Below are 5,981 nucleotides of genomic sequence, written 5' to 3' on the forward strand. Positions count from 1 at the left end.
AAGAAAGACTTCTTCATAAGTTCCACTCCTTGACCTGTGCACAGACTGAGACCTCTAGATACAGAGTTCTGTTTTTTTTTTTTTTTGGTTTTTGTGCCACACCCGGCATTGATCAGGGGTTACCCACGGGGGACCATATTGGACACCGGGATTCGAACCAACCACCTTTGGTCCTGGATCGGCTGCTTGCAAGGCAAACGCCACTGTGCTATCTCTCCGGGCCCCCAGAGTTCTGTTTTTATCATCCAGATCGGAGCAGAAGTCTTCCATACACCACAAAAGCAACAAGGGGAGAGTAAATGAACTTGAAAGGAGTCTATATATAATCCCATGACAATATATTTCAAGGGTGGAGAAACCCTGTATCTCTTAGGCCAAGGGGATTCCTATTTCGAATCACCCCAATATCTGCTGTACCTATGCAGGAGGGGGGAAAAAAGAGAGACAAAAAGCACAAAATAATCTGTTTTTTTTTTCTTTTATCTAGTTTTTCTCTATTTTGTTGTTTTGGGGTGGATATTGTAGTAATTGTCCATTTTTTAAATTTATATATTAACTTTTTCTTTCTTCTTTTCTCTTCTTCCTTTTTGTGCTTTGTCGTGTTTTCTATCTCATGACCATGGCATTATGTAGTGCATATCTTTATTGCTGCAATGCTCACTGGATATCTTATTTGATACCTCTTTTTGAACTGTTGTGGCATTTCACCTTCTTTTTTTTGTTTTTTGTTTTTTTTTAAGGGGGGGGGGGTTAGCCTTGCATGTGCAAGGCCTCAAAAAATTGGCTCAAAACTCAGAATTGTTCCTCTCCATGGAAATATCTAGTTAACGTCAAAAGATTTATGCGATCTGAAGAGAAACCAGAGTATGTGTTTCACCTTTTTTTTCCCCTTCGTCTCTCAAACTAAGGAGAAGAACCTCTAGAATGACTCTGACCATAGTTGGAGTAGTTGATTTTTACCCCATTTTATTACTTTTCTCTTCCTCATACAAAACCACATAACTTGAACTATCTATTCCTGCCTCCCAATTAGAGGGGGCAGTAATGGAGGCAGCAAGACCAAACAGTTATAAGACCACTAAGTAATAACTAAACACAGAAGGGACCATGCTTCTAGCAGCCCTTGGGTGGAGAGTGGAGGTTATGGGAGGCAGGATGGGAGCGGATGTGGGAGAAGGACAATTCGGTGGTGGGAATTCCCCTGATTCAATGTAAATATGTACCTGGAATATTAATGTGAACGATATGTAAGCCACTATGTTTAAAATAAAAATTATATTATTAAAAGATAAAATAAAAATCAAAAAGTACTGAATATGGAAGAAAAGTAAAACAAATAAACACTACAAATAATAAATATTAATAAGAACAATAAGAATTATGCTAGTGCATTGAAAATAATTTAAAATATTTTATAACCTGGTATTATCAGGCATAATCTCAAGTAATCAAGATTTTAAAGAGTTGATTTTTAAGTTTGTTTCAAATGAAATTCATTTAAACAACATATTTGACCTAGATTTTTTTATTTTATTCAAGTTTCTTTATCTTTATGCCTTTTTTGTTTGTTTTTTTTTTTTTGGTTTTGGTTTTTGGGTCACACCCGGCAGTGTACAGGGGTTACTCCTGGCTGTACGCTCACAAATCGCTCCTTGCTTGCTTGGGAGACATATGAAATGTTGGGATTCAAACTACCGTCCCTCTGCAAACAAGGCAAACACCCTAACTCCATGCTATCTCTCTGGCCCCTGTCTTATGCTTTTAAAGCATGTATGCCACACTAAATAAAGTATACCATTGTATTTATAATTACTGATTTCTAGAAAACACTATATATCGGAAATACATATATAAAGAGTATATATTAGATAGTTTATAATCTGTGACTTCTCATTTCAAGAATAAGAAGCTATAGCAGATAGTTTAAATCCCAAGTTACGTTTAAATTGATGATAGAATTTTCATCAATTCTGATAAAATACTAAATTTTAGAAATATTTATCTTCTTATTTTAAAGTGTACAAGATTTATAAATCTCTGTCAGACTCACAAGTAATAGCACATATTCCTAAAACAAGAGAAACTGAGAATTAATCTTCAGCTGGAAGCTTAATATGGGGATAAGAGAGTGGGGATCAAAGGTGGGACACTGTAAAATGGGGGCACTAGGAAAGTCTTAAAGCATATGAATACTTGTAAGTGTTTAGTACTAGATTTTTTAATATATAAAACACAACCAATAGCAGTTTTATAAATTAATTACCTAAAATAATTATTTATCATTATGCATTTGGACCCTATAACAGTTAAATCTACCTCCAAATTCCTTTATACTTTTAAACTCCAATCTTCTCTTTGCATATTAGAATTTGTTTTTATTTGGTTTGTATTTATATGCACTATGTTCTACATGTAATTGAAATCTCAGAGTAATTTTTATAAGTTTACAATTTTTAGAACAATACTTTAAATTTCTGTTGGTTGGAGGATTTTCTACTATTGAATTGTATAAATTTTACTTTGTGTAGAAAACAGAGTTAGTCTAAGCTTATGTATAAATGAATGATAGCAAGATTAAGTGAAAAAAAAACAGAAAGACACATTTTTAATTTATTTTATTTTACCGAAACCATTGTGATTTACAAAGTCCTTTCGTGTTGAATTTCATATATACAGTGAATCAGGGCTATTCACACCACTGGTGTCGACATCCCTCCATGAATGTTTCTAAGAATGCATCTTATACCAGGACCATTTGCCCCCTTGCCTGCCAGTATAATAGGCTCATTTTAAGTTTACATTTTTAGAGTTTGGTTCTCTTGATTTTATTGTTGTTAACTTTAGCTTGGATATTTAGTGCTGTCTTATTTTCTTTTCTCCACCAATGCACCTGAGACCATTTGACACCTGGCCTCCATTCTTTATTTATATGTTATACATATATATTTAAGTTTTTCAGTAGCATTATTTATATATTATTTAAAAGAAGAATCCAGTCAAAGGACAGTTACAGCTTATGTAAAATATTTACTGTGAAGTATCAAACTCTTACCATATTCTTAATTCTCTGATAAATGAATATTATACAGATTAAAATGGTGTCATTTTCTAAGTGCAAAACTGATAAAATCTAATGTAAAATACGATAGTCAAGAAAATGTAAATTTTTATATCTTCTTTACTAAAATATGTTCAAAAGAATTTGCTTGAACTTTAAGTTATTTGATTTTCCATAAATACACATCTGTAGAAGAAGGTTAAGGTGGATTCTCCACCTGTCTACTTGTGATGTTATATAATGATGTTTCATCAGTGTTTACATAAGGCATAGTAATTTCCTACTGTATAATATGTGAACCTTATTTTTATAATATATTTGAGTCCTTATGAGAACCTTAATACTCATTTATTTGTATTCTTTGTAGTTATTTATTAATTTCAACTATTTTATCAAACAACTGCATTTCAGGTAGCCTGATAAATTTGATATTCAAAAATAAGTGGGATTACTATCTTTTTTGAATCTTCCTGAGAAAAGCAAGAAAACTATTAATAACTGTGTGATATAAGTGCAAAAACATTTAATACAAAAAAGGTAGACTTGTGTGGGAATACTTTTATAATTTAGAGTCAGTGGGAGTTTAGTAATGAATTGGAATTCAGGGTGGAGGAGAATTTCTAGCAGAGGACAAAGCTTATGAAGCACATGACAAGAAACCATGACTTACAATACATGAAAACGTCCCATTAGTTTAATAAGTTTCCTAAAGAGACATAATTGTGCAGAAACTATGTTAAAACCAACTTGTGTGTAACAGTTTGAAATTAGGCTTTAATTCTGAAATGTATAGAAAACGAAGGAAAGCTGTAAGGGAGAGAAGAGCATTATCAGTTTTTAATTTTAACTTTTTGCTAACATTGTGGAGGCTGACTAAACTGTACAAGGTGTCAGAACAAGTTATTATTCATTGCACGGTTATTGAAAAGAGATCATAAGTTTCTAATTATATAAATGGGACATGGAATTAAAGACATGAAATATGTTTAAAGGTATGTAGTAATAAAACATGATTATTATTTATGAATAAACTATATATTGAAGAGCTACATAATTAATTTTTATAAATATAAATAATAAATTAGAAATTTCTCATGAATTCATTAAAATGAGTAAAATATGAAAACCAGCTATGCCAATGCATTTGGACTACTTTAAACAAATGCTACAAACTTGGTAGCTGATACATTTTTTTACATAATCCTAGAGCTCCATATTCCCAAGATCAATGAGTTTAATATTTAAGCATCTGGTCAGTGTTTACTTCTAGTGTTTACCTGCCAATCTTATCACTCTCCTCACCTACAGAAAAAGTGAGAGAAATCTCTGGAATCTTTTACAGAGACCTTATCCCACTAAATGGCAGCTCTACCCTCATAACCTAATCACCTTCCAAAAATTCCACATCAAGCACTGTCACAATGTTTGGTAGGTATCAATATATGCAGTTTGAGAAGACATTGACATTCATGCTACTCTTTGTCTTTGAAATAGTTTATTTAAAATGTATTGTACATTAATAGATAATATTTTCTTATTGTTAGGTATTTTTTCACTTGATATAATGAAGTGTCCAGAAGGAATATTGTTTTATAGGTAAAAGTCTGATTAATAAATAGGTATCAGACTAATTTGAATACTCTGTCATTTTGAAAAATGAGATATTGTATGAATCAATAGTTTCTGGCATTGGAAAAGAAATTGTCTTGATTCTTAAAAGAAAGTCAAGCTTCAAAACCAACTTGACTTTTACTCTTTAACCCTTTAACATACAGTTAAAAAGAAAGAATAGAGAAATGAAGTGAAAACAAAGAAGATGCTTTGGGGAGAATATTCCAGTTAAAGACTTTTTTTTTTCAGAATTCACCTGTTTATTATAGTTTTTTTCTCCTTTTGTTATCTCAGTCCTTTCATACATATTATTCACATTATGAGATCCTAGGCTTTCGCCCACATTACTCTTGTATTAAGTATTTATAATTTACAAGTATTTTTCCTGAAAAAATTCTCTTGCACATCGAAATCCCATTAGTAGATTTTTCTCTGATACCACAATTATAGTGCAAGCAAGGACTAAGGAAATAATCACTAGGTTAATAAACAAGTTGCAGAGAAAGTGCATATTTTGTGGACCATCATATAAGCTAGACATAAACAGTGAGAGTGAGGTAACACTGAAGAATTCACTAGCAGAGACCTGAGAAGACATTCTGTAGGAAATCTTAGTAATTTGAGGATTCTAGTACTTGAAGGATATAAGAAAAGCAGGACCCGGGCTGGAGAGATAGCATGGAGGTAAGGCGTTTGCCTTGCATGCGTAAGGACAGTGGTTCAAATCCCGGTGTCCCATATGGTCCCCTGAGCCTGCCAGGAGCAATTTCTGAAGGTAAAGCTAGGAGTAACCCCTGAGCACTGCTGGGTGTGACCCAAAAACAAACAAACAAACAAAAGAAAAGCAGGACAGCAAGCCACTGGATCAATAGGGATACTGAATTCTAGCAGGGGTCCTCAAACTTTTTAAACAGGGGGCCAGTTCTCTGTCCTTCAGACTGTTGGAGGGCCAGATTATAGTAAAAACAAAAATTCTGAACAAATTTCTATGCACACTGCATATATCTTATTTAGAAGTGAAGAAACAAAATGGGACTAAATACAATATGTGGCCTGCGGGCCGTAGTTTGAGGACCATTGAATAGTGTATAATGTGAAACTAAGGACAGTTACTTAAAAAAAACTCTTTAAATTGTACTTCAAAAGCTAGTGAATATTCTTTGTAGGTTACAAAGATAATTTATTTTATTAGGTGGGAAAGAGGACACAATAGGGAAACTCAGGATCTAATAGCATCCTAAAACATGTAAATTCTCAGTAAAGGCAGGTCTGTGTTATTTTATGATCCTTTGTTAAAAAAAAATTTGGAGCT

At 32.8% G+C, this 5,981-nt stretch overlaps 1 non-coding gene across 1 annotated transcript; it reads right to left on the minus strand.

The window, feature by feature from the left end:
- Positions 1 to 752: 752 nt before the first annotated feature.
- On the minus strand, positions 753 to 868 carry LOC126005503 (U5 spliceosomal RNA). Its single transcript, XR_007494557.1, has one exon. It is a non-coding gene; the product is annotated as a U5 spliceosomal RNA (small nuclear RNA).
- Between the last annotated feature and the right edge of the window lie 5,113 nt (positions 869 to 5,981).

The sequence above is a fragment of the Suncus etruscus genome, chromosome 3 (assembly GCF_024139225.1).
Source record: "Suncus etruscus isolate mSunEtr1 chromosome 3, mSunEtr1.pri.cur, whole genome shotgun sequence".
In the NCBI taxonomy this organism is placed as follows: Eukaryota; Metazoa; Chordata; class Mammalia; order Eulipotyphla; family Soricidae; genus Suncus; species Suncus etruscus.